Raw genomic sequence first — 17,249 nt, 5'->3', positions numbered from 1 at the left:
CAAATTCACCCTGAATTAACAGATTCCTCATGACACCTCCCCACCCGCAGTGTGACGATGCTCCTCAGCCTCCTCAGGGTGAGCCCAATGTGATCCCATTAACATTAACACCTGAGCTCCCTAGCTCTAAACGACCACTTGCACAATCAGGAATTCCAGTTCTTGTAGTTTTCTTTCTCCCCTGCTCCACACGTTCCTGGAAATCCCCAGGGTGCGCCTTACACATACTTCCATGAGCACGCCTGGCTGCCTCTCACCATGAGCCGGTGACCCAGAGGCGGCACCACTCTACAGCTCTGTCCCTCTCCACAGGGAAGCTGCTACCCACACGGGCCTTTGACCTCCTGCCCAGTCAAGGGTGCAGATCTGTGTCACTAGTCTCAGAGGAATTCAACAGCGTCTGTTGGGAAACCCCACTGTAATGATTGTATCCTTTCTAACCCAGGACGGATGCATAGCACCCTAAACATCGTGGGGTTCTGGCATTCAGCCTGATGGGACTTTCAGTCCCCATATAGCTTTTCCCCCATAGCCAGTTTCAGGGTGGCTGTCAGGGCGCTATCCTTGCAATCCTACTCTCTTACTATTATCAGACCCTGCTAAACATATGGCTTGCCGTTCTGGATTCCTTCTTCCCAGGACTCACCCACCCTCCCTAAATCAGGGCTTCCATCAGACCTCCCTCCCAGGCACCATGGAGTTGACCTGCAAGTTGGCCTCTACCAAACATTTCTGAAAAGGAGGACTTTATTCCTAGAATGGGATGTCAGGCTTCTAGAGTGACTTTCCTTGGAGGTCTTGGTCCAGCCCAGAAAAAAAGTAACCTCTTAGCTCACAGAACTGAAAAGTACAAGAATAGTCCCCATTTCAGGCAAAATTAGGTCTAAGAGCTCAAAGGATGTTGTCTGGACAATGCTACACTGGCCTGCTTTCCTCTCTGTCGGCTTCATCCTCAGGCAGGTGCCCTCTCCGCTTATGGGGGTGAAAATGGCCATCAGCTGCTCTGGGCTTACAGTCTATAGTTTAAAGATCCCAGGGGAGAGAGCAAGACTCTTTTTCAATATTTCCAGCAAAAGCCCAGGCGTTGATTCCAATTGGTGCAGCTTAGTCATGTGCCCAACGCCGGGGCAATCACTGTGACCAGGAGCACGTGTGCTCTGACAGGCCAGGCCTGAGTCAGGACCTCACCTCTGAAGCCTGTCAGGGAAGAGATGAGAACTCCACTTTATTCTTAATTATTTTATCAAGGTCATGTTGGTTTATAACACTGTGTAATTTCAGGTGTACATTATCATATAGCAGTTTCTGTATAGACCACATCTTGGCCACCCCCAATAGTCTAGCTTTTATCCCTCACCATAAGTTTGTGCCCCCTTACCCCTTTCGCCCTCCTCCCCACCTCTTTCCCCTACAGTAACCACGAATCTGTTCTCCTTATCCATGTGTTTGGTTATCGTCCACACGTGAGTGAAATCGTATGGTATTTGTCTTTCTCTGTCTGGCTTATTTTGCTTAACATAATGCCCTCAAGGTCCATCCATATTGTTGTGAATGGGACAATTTCGTCTTTTTTTGGCTGCGTAGTATTCCATTCTATCTGTCTTCTTTATCCAGTCATCAGTTGATGGACACTTGGGTTGCTTCCACATCTTGGCTATTGTGAACATTGCTGAGATGAACATAGGGGTGCATACATCTCTTTGTATTGTTGATTTCTTGGAGAACTCCACTTGAAATGCATAGGTTGAGAGTGGGAGGGCTTAGATCTCTGAAGGAAAATAGTAAGCTGTTTCCCAAAGAAGGAATGCTAGGCAGGCAACACGAGCGTCCATTCAGTGGCCCGGGAAGCCCTCTCTTCCACAAAATTGCATCACAGTTAAATGCGGGAGCTCTGAAGACAGACGGAGGTGGGTGTGAGTCCTTATCACTTCTTACCGTGAGCTCAGCAAATGGTTTCATTCCCATAGGCCCCAATTTTCTCATTGTACAATGAGGGTGCAACCTCCACTGTGGGCATATTGGGAGAGTGAAATGAGGCAATTCTAAGTGTTCACTAAATGTCAGATATGAATAGTCCCTCTTCCTAACCTCCTGTACCACCCCCAGCCTCGATTAAACTGAATGAGGGTAAGATCTTCCTGGCTACTTCCTCATTCCTTGGATACTGTAGTCACCCAGCCAACATTTATGAAATGAATGTATGATGACAGAATAAATAAATTTCCAGTGAATTTCTATTCCTCAAATGTCAGTTCCCAAGCCTTAGCAAACAGAATGAGTCACTTCCTTCTCTTTACCTGCTGGCATTTGTTATTCACCCTTCTTAAGCCTTTATCTACCAGAACGAGAACCAGGACTGTGTGACTCAACTCTGGATCACTTCGTTGGCCTAGTGCCTGACACCAAGTACAGAGTACATTGCTGAATAAAAAAGATTACCTAGTCCAAACTCCTCACCTTACAGATGTTGTCACAGAGGCCCAGAGAGGTTAAATAATTTGCCCAAAGCCACACAGCTTACCAGCTGAGCCAAGACTTCTAGTCCAATACTCTTCCTTCTACTTCATACCACCCGGACTCTGTCTGATTCTCTTGTGCTGTCATGAGCAATGCATACTGCCAGGGATAAAGTGAATTCTTGGTCCTCTAGAAAGGAAGGGGCATCTTCAATATGGAAAGTTAGTACAGAGCAGCATCAAGTCCCAAATGAGAGTTGAAGGATCATTCACTTGCTCCATTCCACGTATAAAAGCATTTTTAGTCTCAGACTTTTTCCTTTTTCGCCCTCTGCTTCTTCCCAACAGCTCAGGCCGGGCTCAGCCATTCCTACTCAGCTCCCACAACACACGCACACCCCACACCTAACCTCCGACGGAGGAGGCCACCAGGCCTTACTTGGCTGGAGACTGAATGGTAAAGCTCACAGCAATGAGTCTTCTCCCTGCTACTCCATCCCACCCTCCGTCTGAAGGAAGAGGCTCCAGCAGGTGCCAAGCCAGGCTCTCCCCTTCCCTAACTTCTCCCAAACCCAATCACCCAAAATTCAGGTGCCCTTCCCAGTTAATTTCTATGACAAATAGGACCTAACGTTAACACACTCAAGACAGGTTATGCTATTCTCGTTGAAGATCATGAAAAGATATTTCTTTTATTCATTTATTTGTTCAACACACATTTCAGCAGTTGCTGTGTGCCAGGCACTGAGCACACCAACACTAATAAAGGAATCACAAGAAGTGTATCTGCGGGCTATGGCATCTAAGTAATCCATTAACAGAATTTGTTTCAAAATCCCCAAAGCAAAGACACTTTCTCATCACCCACCACCCTGCCTTAACAATATTTAATTCAAAGAAGTGCTTTGAAAAGCATGTCATTAGTAGCTTTTTAATTAAGAGGTAAACTTGATCTTTTGACTGGCAAAAGGTGTTTTACTTAAAAATAAAAAAAAACTGAGCACAGCAGGTGGGCTCAGACTCTAAGATTGTTAAAAAGAAAGTTGAGGTGATGTGGTCACTGCTTCCTTAACACCAGGAAGAAAGGCTGCTTCTAAATTTAAAGTATGCTGAACGTTTTGATGTGAGAAGGAAGCAAACCACACAAGACTCTATCAACAATCTCTTGGAGGAGCCCAGAAGAGCCCGGCGCAATTTTCCCCGGGACTCAGGCGCGAGGCAATGAATTAACTCGGCTGTGCATAAACCATTTTGCTTCCACTTTCATTTGTGATGAATTCATTCATTTTGCAAAGTTAATGACCCTGACTTGTTAGCGTTAGCTGCACTTCTGGAATGTTCTCCAGTATCCCAAAGCTCTTTTCTTTTAAGGCATAAGAAAGTATCCATTTTAGTATAAAAGAGGACATTTTGGTTTCTCATTTATCCAAATATCTAATTTTCAAGTGAGGAAACTGAGGCCCAGAGTGTTCTGCTCAAGTGCACGCAACTAATTAGCACTAGAGCCAAGACTAAAATAAGTCTCTTAACTACAAATTGAGTTACACTTAAAGGAGCCCATTAAAAAACTGTATTCTGGCGAAACTTACATAAGAGGCTACCATTTGTTAAGGGTCTATTATGTACTTACATATGTATTTTTTCTTTTAATCCTCCCATAAAACCTCCAAGATAGGAGTCGTTAATGGATGCTGCTAAAGTGTTTAAATAATACCCTTATATAGCACTTATGGTGTACTGAGTACTTCCTATATATTGTCTCCCATTTTCACAAATACCCTGCAAGGTATCCTCCCCCCCTGTTTTACAGCTGAGAGATTTGGTTCTTTGAGAGACAAGCAACTGCTAAGTTCGCTTGGCTAGGAAATGATGGGACTGGATCCAAATCTCAAAGCCTGTGTGCTTGCCCTGCCATGCTGCCCATGTAGACAGCCAAGATGTTCTTCCAACCCAAATAAACAGCATCAGAGACACGCGCCCTCAGCAGGCCTACTGTACCCCCCAGAACACCCCACAGCACTAGGCAGTTGACACCAGTGGTGGGACAACTAGTAAAAGTCAACTGGTGCTTCCAGGTAGGGCTGAGCTCTCAGTGTGGTGGTGCCACATGAGGTCACCCTGCATCAGGATCTGTCTGGGTCTTAGTTTATTAAAGTCAAAAACCTGATGCTATCACTTCATTTAGGGGTGGCTCATGTCCTTAAAAATCAATTCACATTAGTTAGATCACAAAATAATACTCATATAATAATGATGATGATATCGATAACTATTATTTATGAGTCTGTGTTATACAATGGTATGCTTCATGCCCATCGTTTCTAACTATTATGGACATAGACCTACCTGCCTAAGGGACAGAGCCCATTTTCCATGCAGGACATATCCTCATGCTGAATCACGGTGCTTAAAAGTATCCTAAACAATGTGAACAAAGAATTGTTACAAAAGGAGGTGAAGGTCGTACCTCACTCTGCAGAGATCTGCTGAATATCCTCTAGTGAAGCATCATTGCCAAAAGTTTATTTTCTTTATATAAGTTATAATATAAGTATTTGCCAGGCTTAGTCTAAAATCAGAACTGGTGATATGATAATTGGTACTCAAGTCTAGACGAGGTCTGTTTTTGTCTCTCTTTTGTTGGTGCTCCTTAATAGTTATGACAAAACTTACGCTATGCTGTCTAAGGTAACAATCTGGTAAGATTTAGGGAACTTTTGTCTGTGTGATTATGTAATAACTTATTTACAACATCCTAATATGTGTTACTTCTGGAAAGACTTAAGCCGTTAGCTAGTCTCTTCTATTGCAGCTTGATTTTGACAATTTTTTGTCCTGGTGTTTTGGAAATGAAACAGCGTTTTTTAAAATTTTTGTATTTCCTTGTTTATTCCTTTGAAGTGGAGGGAGAAACCTTAAGTGAGGAGTACAAGCTAGTCTTTGAAAAGCCAAAGAAGCTGAGACTCCAGGTAGCCTTTGGTCCCACAGCCAGTAAATCCAGAAGCTGAGACTTAATGTCGGGCAGATTGGTTCCAGGGCACCATACTGCTTCCATAATTACGTTGCTAATTGCCATAAATACGGAAACCCAAATGATTTCCTCTTCACACGTAAGTGCAGTTCAATTTCCCACTCCTGCTGAGAGTGAGGATGGAGTCAAGACTCACTGTAGTTATTCTGTGCCCCACCTTTGACACTGTGTTAGGCCATATCCCACCCTACTCCACAGTAGCACCAATATCTCATTTTCATCCACATCAGCAACCAAGACCAACCTCATTGACAAGAGTAGAGGCAGGAACTTATTTGAGAAGTGTTTCAAAAGCCACCCACTCTTTGGCAGCCTTTGGCCTCTCATGGATGGCTCTTTAAGGCAAGATTATGACAATAAGAATGAACTGGGGCACTTTAAGTAGAAGCCATTGGTCCTAACAGATGGCTAAATAATAAAGAATGAAGATGCCAGTGTAAGTCCATCCTCTTATCCCCTCTAGAGAAAAAATAATCCCAAATGCTGGCTCTGGGTCCATGGAAACACTTGATACATACAAGGAGACATTTAACAGACTGATCAAAGAGTAGAGAAGGCCAAATGCCACCTGAGCATTAAGATTAGGTTCCACCTCACTCCTTCTACTTGAGCAAATAACCCACAGTTGAATTAGTAAGAAAGAGCTGTTGGATTTACTCATGCTGAGAATAGAAGAGCTAAAACCAAAATGTTGAACTGATGTTAGAGACAGGAAAAGATGTGGATAGGATGTAAAAGCCAAGCACACAGAGTCATGAGTGAGCCAAATTCAGATACAACACAGTCACAAACGCAGACTAAACATTAGTAATTTCTGGGAAGTTTTCTGCAGATTAATCTCATCTATCACAGATTCTTACGTCTTATCTCAACATATTGAAGTGATTCAGTTTATTGGGAGGACCCACATGCCATTTTCTTCTGTAGCTGCACTAACATACACACACAAAGTCAAACAACATTAGTCTCATTCAAAAATTATATACAAACTAAATACGACTGGGTATGGATTCAATCAGCCAAAAGTTGTTTCGAAAATTGTGTATTCATTTGGGGAAAATTAAAGTTAGATCCCTATCTCAGACTATAAAATAAATTAAGATTCCAGGAGGATTAAAGATTTGAGCATAAAAAAATAAAACTATAAACCCTAGTAGAGATGGTACTTCTAGCAATGATAGCCTGAAAAGGTGAGAAGATCCTCTCCCCAAAACACAAGTATAAAAATACATAAAATTATTAAAAACAACAATTTTAGGACTGGAAATCAACCAAAGGCAAATAGCAAACTGAAAAGTGTTTAATCATGAAAACCTATTCAAACTTCCTATTACAACAGCAGGAGCCTGAGGCTTCTTGACTGGGAAGCTCTGATCCCCCATCCAAGCTCAGTTGGCAGTAATGGTAGGTTTTACTACTAGGGCAGAGCTGGCTGCAAAAATCAGCATCCTTGCTGCCAGAGGGGCAAACTTGATTTAGGGCAGAGGGCAAAAATTCTCCCTGGCAGTGTGGTTAGTTAAAGTATCACAGCTAGTACAAAAAGAATGGGGAAGACCTGTAGCTCTGCTAGTCTGAGGTTGTGGTCCCATTTGGGGCAAGTGCAGACCAGTCAGGAATTTACGGGGAGGGCCTAAAAATAATAAAGCCATAGAAGGGCTAGATAAACTCTCCACACAACCTTGGCTGACTGTGACACTACACACAAGTGCAGGGGACACTTGAGAGAGTCTGATGTAAAATGAAAACCAAGGCACCCCTGAGAACTGGCTAAACTTTGAATGCACCAAGCAACCCCCACACAGATCCATCAGCAGAGAGTGGAATTTTAGAGACTCAAGAGATTTGAGCATAACTTCTGTCTAAATCATTTGTTGACCACTAAGCTATGCAGACATAGAGGTGAACCCTAGGAATTTAGTCTAGAAAAAATAAAAATAAGTGTAAAAAATCTGAGCAGAAACATCAGTGGTAACATAGGGCAAACGAGATAGATTCTATAGTTTAAGTACAGGAAAGTTACAAAAAGAAAGAAAAGAGAACCTCAGGGGTGAAAAGCAGAATCTGGAGTTGCAACAATATATTATCTAAAATGTCCAGTTTCAACAAAAATTATGAAACATAGAAAGTAACAGAAAAGTGTAACTGTATTCAGGAATAAAAGCAGTCAACAGAAATTGATTCTGACTGTGCCCAGGTGTTGGAAATATCAGACAAAGACATCAAAGCAGCTATTATATGTATGTACAAAGAATTAAAGGAAACTATGTTAAAAGAATTAAAGGAAAATATTATAACAACAATTGAAAATAGGGAATCTTAATAGAGAAATATAAAATCTTAGTAGAGAAATATTTTTCAAGCCAAAAAATAGAGTTGAAAAGTACAACAAACAAAATGAAAAACAGTGGGCCCAGCCCAGTGGTTGAAGGGTTAAGTTCATGCTCTCTGCTTCAGTGGCCCAGGGTTTCACTGGTTTGGATCCTGGGCATGGACATGGCACTGGAGTACCTATGTTTATATCAGAAAAAAATCGAATTTAAGACAAAAAATATTACTAGAGATAAAGAGGGACATTGTGTAACGATAAAAGGATCAAAACGTCAGGAATCTATAACAATTATAAATATATAAGCACCTAATAACACAGTGCCAAATACATAAAGCAAACACTGACAGAATTGAAACAATTTACTAATTATGGTGGGAAATTTCAAGTCCCTTCTCTCAGCAATTAAACTAGAAATAAAATTAACAAGAATATAGAGACTTGAACATCTGTCAACCAACTGCACCTAACTAACATACATAGAATGCTTCCTCTAACAATAGCAGATTACACAATGGCTTCAAGTCCATGTGGGAAACCAAACATACTGGAAAGTATGAGTGCAGCTAATGCAACACTCAAAAGAAAATTTATAGCATTAAATGCTTAAATTAGAAAGAAGAAAGGTCTATAATGAATAATCTAAGCTTTCACCTCTAGAAAGTAGAAGAAGAAGAGCAAATAAAACCCAAAGTAAATACATGAAAGAAAACAATAAAGATCAGAGTGGAAATCAATAAAATAAAAATGGAAAAAAATCAATAAAATCAAAAGTTGATTCTTTGAAAAGATGAATAAAATTGATAAAACTTCCACTAGACTGACAAAGACAAAAGAGTTAAAATATAAATTATCAAAATCAGGAATAAAGAGGGGATATAACTACTGATTCTACAGAAATTGAAAGGATTATAAGGGAATATTATGAACAACTTAATGCTAGCAGATTACACAACTTAGATGAAATGAATGAATTCCTAGAGAGACAAAAATTACCGAAACTGACTCAATAAGAAATTAAAAATCTGAAATGACCAATAGCAAATAAGAAATTGAATTAGTAATTAAAAATCTTCCCACAAAGTAAAGCCCAGACCCAGATAACTCTACTGGTAAATTTTATCAAATATTTAAGGAAAAAATATTACCAATCCTATACAAACTCTTTCAGAAAATATGTGTATTAGTTTGCTAGGGCTGCCATAACAAAGTACCCCAAACTGAATGACTTAAACAATAGAAATGTATTGTCTCACAGGTCTGGAGGCTAGAAGTCTGAGATCAAGGTGTCAGCAGCATTGGTTTCTTCTGAAGACTGTGAGGGAAGGGTCTGTGCCGGGCTGCTCTCCTCGGCTTGTAGATAGCTATTTTCTCCCTGTGTCTTCACATTGTCTTCTGTTTGTCTGTGTCCAAACTTCCCCTTCTTTTAAGGATGCCAGTCACATCAGATTAGGGCCGAGAAACCAGGGATCAACTTGCTTGAACTATATTCAGTTAGTTGTCTGTTTGCAAAAGTACTTAGATAATGTATTACTAAGGCCCACCCTACAGATAACATTTCTGATGCTTGGGTCACCATGTTAACAAGGTGCTTGAGATTTTCAGGAACTGAGAGTCAACTCCTTGTCCAGTTGAGGCTGGTTAAGACCACCAACTCATTAACTGGGTGGATGGCTGACAGGAAACTCTTTGATGTCAAGGAACTGAAAGCTCTACCCTCAGATCAGGGCAACACCATCATTTTGTGAACATGCATCCTTTGAAGAGCCATGAAGCTTGACTACACTTGCACAGATCATCCATTCCTTACCTCCAATCTTCTATCCCCACACTTCAGACCACCCTCCCTCTTTATCCCATCAACATGTCTAATCCCCATTTTTGGAAAGGCAGATTTGAGATTTGTTCTCCCATCTCCTTGCTTGGCAGCCTTGTGAATAAACCTTTTCTCTACTGCAAACTCATCATCTCAGTGATTGGCATATCGCATAGTGGGCAAAACAAGCCTGGTTCTGTAACAGCTCCTCCTAATGACCTCCTTTTAAGTTGATTACTTCTGTAAAGACCCCATCTCCAAATAAGGTCACATTCTGAGGTACTGGTGGTTAACACTTCAACATATGAATTTCGGGGAGGGGCACAATTCAATCCATAACACTAGGTGAGAAGTAAACACTTCCCAACTCATTCTATGGGGCCAGTATTATCACTCAGATATCAAAGCAGGACAAAGACAGTAGAAGTAAAGAAAGCTATAGACCAATATCCCTGATGAAAAGTAATACAAAAATTCTTTAAAAATAATACTAGCAAACAAAATCCATAAATACATATTTTTAAATTACACACTATGACTAAGTGGGAATCACCTCAGGAAAGTAAGGTTGGCTTAACTTCTGAAAATAAATTAATATTGTATGCCATATTAATTGAATAAAGGACAAAAATCATATGATCATCTTGTTTCTTTTTTTTTATTGCTTTTTCTCCCCAAATCCCTCCAGTACATAGTTGTACACTTTAGTTGTGGGTCCTTCTAGTTGTGGCATGTGGGATGCTGCCTCAACATGGCCTGATGAGCAGTGCCATGTCCGCGCCCAGGATCTGAACTGGAGAAACCCCGGGCTGCTGAAGCAGAGAGCGTGAACCCAACCACTCAGCCATGGAGCCGGCCCCCACATGATCATCTTAGCAGATCTAGGCAAAACACTTGACAAAATCCCACACCTATTCTTGATTAAAAAAAAAAATCTCCAAGGAGTAGAGAAAAATCAGAACTTCCTCAGCCTGAAAAAGAGCTTTTACAAAAACCTACAGGTATCTTATACTTAAAGGTGAAAGGCTACAAGTTTTCCCCTAAGATCAGGAACAAGACAAGTATGTCCATTCTTGCCACTTCTATTCAAAATGTTACTGAAACCTTTACCTAGAAATAGGCTAGAAAAAAAAGAAAAGGCATTCAAACTAGAAAAGAAGAAGTAAAACTGTCCTTATTCACAGATGTGTACAGAAAATATGATGGAATCTACAAAAAATCTGCTAAAAGTAATAAGTAGGTTTATCAAGGTTGCAGGATACAAAACCAATATACAAAAATCAGATGTATTTCTACATGCCAGCAACAAATGATCTAAAAATGAAATTAAGAAAAAAATTTCATTTGTGATAGTGATAAAAAGAATAAAACACTTAGGGAAATATTAACCAAATAAATGTAAGACCCATACACTGAGAACTTCAAAACAATGCTTTTAAAAGATCTAAATAAATGGAGAAATATACCCTATCCATAGGTTGGAAAACTCGATATTGTTAAAATGGCAGTTCTACCTAAATTGTTCTGTAGATTCAAATGCAATCCTTATCAAAACCCCAGCAGACCCACAACTAAAATATACAATGATGTACGGGGGGGATTTGGGGAGAAAAAGCAGAAAGAAGAAGAAAAAAAAAGATTGGCAACAGTTGTTAGTTCAGGTGCCAATCTTTAAAAAAAAAAAAAGCAAACCCAGCAGGACTGTTTCTATAGAAAATTAGCAAATTGACCCTAAAATGTATATAAAAATGCAGAAGACCTAGATTAGCCAATATAAGTTTGACAAAGATAAAGAAAATTAAAGAAGTCACATTACCTCATTTCAAAATTTACTATAAAATATAATAATCAAGAAAGTGTGGTACTGGTATAAAGGCAGACATATTACTCAATGGAACAGAATAAACAGTACAGAAATATACCCCTACATTAATGGACAATTTATTTTCAACAAAGACGCCAAGACAATCCACTGTAGAAAAGATATTGTTTCAACAGTGTTAATACAATTGAATATGTATATGCAAATAAATGAATTTAGACCCTTACCTCAAACTATATACAAAAATTAACTTAAAATGGCCCATAGGCTTCAATGTAGAGCCAAAACTATAAAACGTCTAAAAGAAAACGTAGGAGAAAATCTTCGTGGCCTTGAGTTAGGCAAAAACTTCTTAGATTTGACACCAAAAGTATGAAGCATGGAAGAAAATATTGATAAATTGCACTTCAATAAAATTTAAAACTTTTGCCCTCCTAAGATACCATCAAGAAAATAAAAAGACAAAACCGTATAGTTGGAGAAAATATTTGCAAATTATGAATTTAATAAAGGATTTGTATTGAGATCAGGCAAAGAATTCTTACAGCTCAACAATGAGAAGGCAATTTAAAAATGTGCAAAAGATTTTAGTAGACATATTACCCAAGAAAATATATGAATGTCTCAACATCATTCACCATTAGGGAAATGCAAATTAAAATCACAATAAGATACCACTCACCCATCTACTACAATGCCTATAATTAAGAGACCGACAATACCAAGTGTTGGTGAGATTCTAAAATGGTGCAGCCACTCAGGAAAACAGCTTGTAAGTTTCTTAAAAAGTTGAGTATATACTTAACAAATGACTTAGCAAATCTACTCCTAAGTATCTACTGAAAAGAAATGAAGGAATATGTCTACACAAAGATTTCCATGTAAATGTTTGAGGTAGCATTATTCATAATAAGCAAAAACTGGATAAAAACCCAGATGTCCGCCAATCGGTGAATAAATAAACTAAATGTGGTATATCTGTATAATAGAATGCTATTTAGCACTAAAAAGGAACAATCTACTGATATTACACCATAGATAAACCTCAAAATCATTATGCTAAGTGAAAAAGGCCAGACACAAAAGACTACATATCGCATGGTTCCATCTATATGAAATTTCTAGAAAAGGTAAATCTATAGAAATATAAAGCAGATCCATGGTTGCCTGAGTCTCAGAGTGAGAGTGAGAAATAACTGCAAATGGATTCAAGGGAACTTTTTAAGTTGATGGAAATGTCTTAAACCTGGATGGCTGCCCAACTTGCTACATTTACAAAAATAATTCAACAGTACACTTATCTTGGGTGAATTTTTTTGCATGTAAATTATGTCTCAATAAAGCCTTTAAACTAATTAAAAAATGAAAAAAGCACTAGAATAGAAATAAAAAAGTTAATATATGTTTATTAAATACTGCAGAAGCAAGTGATGTGGGAATGGATACAGAAAGATAAAAATAACATTTTAAAGGAATAATTGACAATTTGCTAAAGCTTGGAAGTGGGGGATGAAGAAGGGGAAGGAATCAAAAGTATAAATTTTCATGCCAGAAGCTCATAGCTGGGGCCAGCCCTGTGGCGCAGTGGTTAAGTTCAGGTGCTCTGCTTTGGCAGCCCAGGGTTCACCGGTTCAGATCCTGGGCGTGGACCTAGACACCGCTTATCAAGCCATTCTGTGGAAGGTGTCCCACGTATAAAATAGAGAAAGATGGCCACAGATGACATAGAGAAAGATGGCCACAGATGTTAGCTCAGGGCCAATCTTCCTCAAAACAAAAAAAAGAGAGAGAAGAAGAATTTTATTTATTCTTTAAATAAAATAATTAAATTTAATTTAAAAAAAAGGAAGTTGGTAGCCTAAGCTGCTCTGAGAGTGTAAAACATCAGTGATAAGTTTAATTGAGTTTGGTAGGCAATTGGAAATGCAATCCTGGAACTCAGACTGCAATCTCAAGGATGCAGATTTGGAAATCATGCTCAAAGCTGAAATCATGGGAGTGAGTGAGATCATGAGAGAGGGTATTAAGAGGAAAGCAGGACAGGACAGCACAGAACCTTGGAGGACACCCATATCCAGGCCCTGAGGAGGAAGAGTTAGCACAGAGACAGCTGTGGAAGCTAAAAGAGAAAAATTCTTCTATGCTTTAGGAGGCTCACCTTCCAGAACAGACACAGGGATGGCAAACTCACGTAGAAACACAGGCCGGCATGAGGCAACAAACTGGCTGAAACCGTAGTATTTTCTAGACAATAAAGACAGAAAACAGGATAGCTTTTGCCCTTTTGCCTAACCCCTTAAAACAGATTTACTTACAGGTAGGATGCACCGAGGAAACGTTTTGGTTTCGGTTTGGTTTGGATGTTATTATGCATTGTCATTTTAAGTAGGTAATAGATTAAGATGGTTTTTTAAAATGAGCACAACATAAAAAAGCCAGATAGAGCAAGACTTATTCCTCACCTCCCCACCTCCCAATAGACAACAACTTTTTATAGTTCCCTGGTTTTCTTAAGGAAGAACAGAGGAATTTAGTAAAATGATGGAACAGTTTGTGAAAATAAAAAGGGGAGAAGAGAAGACAGCAGAAGGGACAGGAGAAGGGGAGGCCATGAGAGACGAAGTACAGGGAGAGGATGAGGTGGAGATGCGGAATTTGGTGTGGAGCTTGGTTGCCATTCTCTGGGTGCTGTCCCGTCCCGACAGGATTCTCTGGCCCACAGCCCTGTCTCTGCCCTGCCTGACCTTGTTTGCAGGGACAGTGACAAATCGGTTCTCTTCCCGTATCTGTGCCCTTCAAGAGCAACACCCACCCTCTAAGTCTGTGGCCTTCCCCCGCTGGAAACGCGGGGGAAGGGGAGGTCTGAGCCTGGCTAACATGCTCAGATTTTAAAGAGGTGCGGGTTTTCAATACAGTTATCAGAAACTCAGCTAGTAAAAGCAATGCGTACTTCTAACTGGATCTTTTAGCAAGAAAGAACATTATTGGGACAATTAGAAGAAACCTGAATTTGGCTGGTGGTAATGTGTCAGTGTTAATTTCCCAATTTTAATGGTGATATTGTGGTTATGTAGGAGAATGCCCTTCTTTGCAGGAACTGCTAAAATATTTGGAGTGATGGCATGTGGACAACTTACTCTCAAATGGTTCGGGGTGGAAAAAGTTCTTTATACTATACTCAGAACTTTTCTATAAATTGGAAATTGTTGCAAAAATTTTTAAAAGCTGTCTACTAGTGGATAGATTGGTTTGAGGTTATGCTTTGATTTTACGGGTAAGAGAAATGGAAACAGGAGGGAGGGAGGGAGGGAGGGAGGCCGGTGACCCTGTTTCCTAGTCCTGGTTTTGTGGAACTCCAGGTTAGTGAGACAGGAAGTAACCCTGTTTGCCTCGCAAAATGTAAACAAAGGCATTACACTTGCACAGGGTAATATTGTGCTCTCCTCATCCCAGTTCACAGCAGGGCTCCAGTAATCAGACCAAATCAGCCTAGTGAATGGCGCTGGGAGGGTTCTCTCCTGCAAAAACAGGCAATTGAAGTAATTAGCCAGTCTTTATGGCAGGATCATCTCCCGGGCTCAGCGGGGTGCGAGGAAGCACACGGCTGTTATGCAATAAAAGCTGTTCTTCATTTTTACGCTCTCTTTTTCTCACACAAACTTTCAGAGCTTGCCCAGGGAGGACACTTCCCTCAGTGCCTCTCAGTGTCCCAGATGGAGAGAGGCTGATGACTGAGCCAAACCAGCACATGCTGACAGCCTTTTGTTTCCTTTTGGGTTTCGATTGTTTCCAAATGAAAACAGCTTCATTGTTTTCCCAGATTATAAAAGTAATCCATGTTTGCTATTAAAACAAATTTAGACAAAAACAAATAAGGGTAGCTATAAAGTAGAAAGTTAAAATTATCCATAATCTTCCCAACCAGAGAGAGCTGTGGTTCATATTTTAGTGCATTATCCTTCAAGTTTATATAATTATAAATAAAAATATGATTATACTAAACTGGCTGCATTATAACCATTATATTCTTTATTTTCCTGTTACTCTATCATGGACATCTTTACATGTTAATAAATACAAATTCAGGACATGATACCACAAAGAAGCCTTTGCCCAGACCGCCCAATAGAAAAAGAGGCAGAAGATGTTAGCAGTCTTTCGGGGGTAATGCCCAATAAGCATTAAAAGAATGCTCAGCGTGATCAGTCTTCAGGAGAATTCAGATTAAAGCCATGATCACCAGAATAGCTGAAATGAAAGAGACAGATAGAAGCCCGTGGGGGCATGGATGTGAAGCAATTAGAACTCATATACAACTAGTGGGTCGTAAATGGGAACCACCACTTTGAAAAACTGTTTGGCGATATCTATTAAAACTAAACAGAAGCATACACAGAATTCAGCGGTTCTATTCCTAGGTATATTATAGCCAGCAGAAGTCCATATACATATTCACTGAAACATAGGTACAAGAACATCCATAGCCTCATTATTCATAATAGCCCCCAACAGGGAACAACCAAATGTCCAAGTATAGTAGAATGGATAAATAAACTGTGGTATATCTATAATAGAGTACTACACAATAACGAGAAGGAACGGATCACAACCACATATATAACAACATGGATGACTCTCACAAACATAATGTTGAGAAAAACAAGCCAGCCACAGAAGATTACATACTGTGCAATTCACTTATAGAAATGTCAATTGCAAGCGTACTAACCATGGTGAGGTCACGTGACCCTTCTCAGGGGACAGGGACTGCAAGGGGGCACACGGGGACCTCTGGGGTATGGTAAACTTCTCTTTCTTGATCTGGGTGCTGGATACATGAGTGTATTCACTAAGTGAAAATTCATCAGGCTGTGCCCTCAGGATCTGTGTATTTTTCTGTATGTAGGATGCCAATAAACACACCGCTCACAGTAGTACTACTAATAACATTAAACTGATCAAGTCTCCAAAGCCTAGAATCAATTGGATTATATTCAGACATTTTTTTTCTCACCATCAAATTGTAGGAATTTCCTATTTTTAAGGCAAAAACGACATCCACACTGCAAACGATATTAACGGCATTTCCATTTTCCATTTTTAACCCTCTTCAGCTTTTTTGACCCATATCCACCTGTCCTCTGTCAATATGCATTGTTATGTTAAGTAGTGGAGAACCTCCCAACCTTTGGCCCCTAGAGCCACCCCAAAGGGCTAGAACAGTGGTTCTTATCAGGGGGTACATGGGAATCATCTAAACTCATGTGCATCTAGGCACGTGCAAGCTAGGTTGTTTTTAACCGTACATTGTTGAGATGCTATGGATTACCAGCTGGGTTCTGCCTCAGAGCTGAGGCACGCATTCTCCCAGCTCTGGGAGTGTTGCCTGTTGAGGACTCAAGACAGTCCCTCCCCAGAAACTGTTCTCAGCAGAATGAAGCTACCTGCTCAGGGCATGCGCCTTCCTGGGGCAGCCCACATCCAATGACTGGTCCAATGACAGGGCTACAAAGGCTGGCCCTGCCTCAATGGGGGACAACTCTGAAGGCCCACTCCAGCTCCAGGGTGTCCTATGGTTTGGCTGAAGCCTCTACTGAAACTTCATCACAGTTCAAATTTTCCCTCTATCCAATCTTGCTTCCCTTATTCCCTCCAGGTGTTGTGTCTGAGAATACTCCCCATAAACCTATTGTACACAAATCTCCATTTCCAAATTTGTCCCCCAGGGCACCTAACCTAAGACATTCACTTACGGGAAAGAATTCAAAATACATGTCACATCATTGTAAGCCAATGTT

The sequence above is a fragment of the Equus quagga genome, chromosome 4 (assembly GCF_021613505.1).
Source record: "Equus quagga isolate Etosha38 chromosome 4, UCLA_HA_Equagga_1.0, whole genome shotgun sequence".
NCBI lineage: Eukaryota > Metazoa > Chordata > Mammalia > Perissodactyla > Equidae > Equus > Equus quagga.
This window is presented reverse-complemented; position numbering follows the sequence as displayed.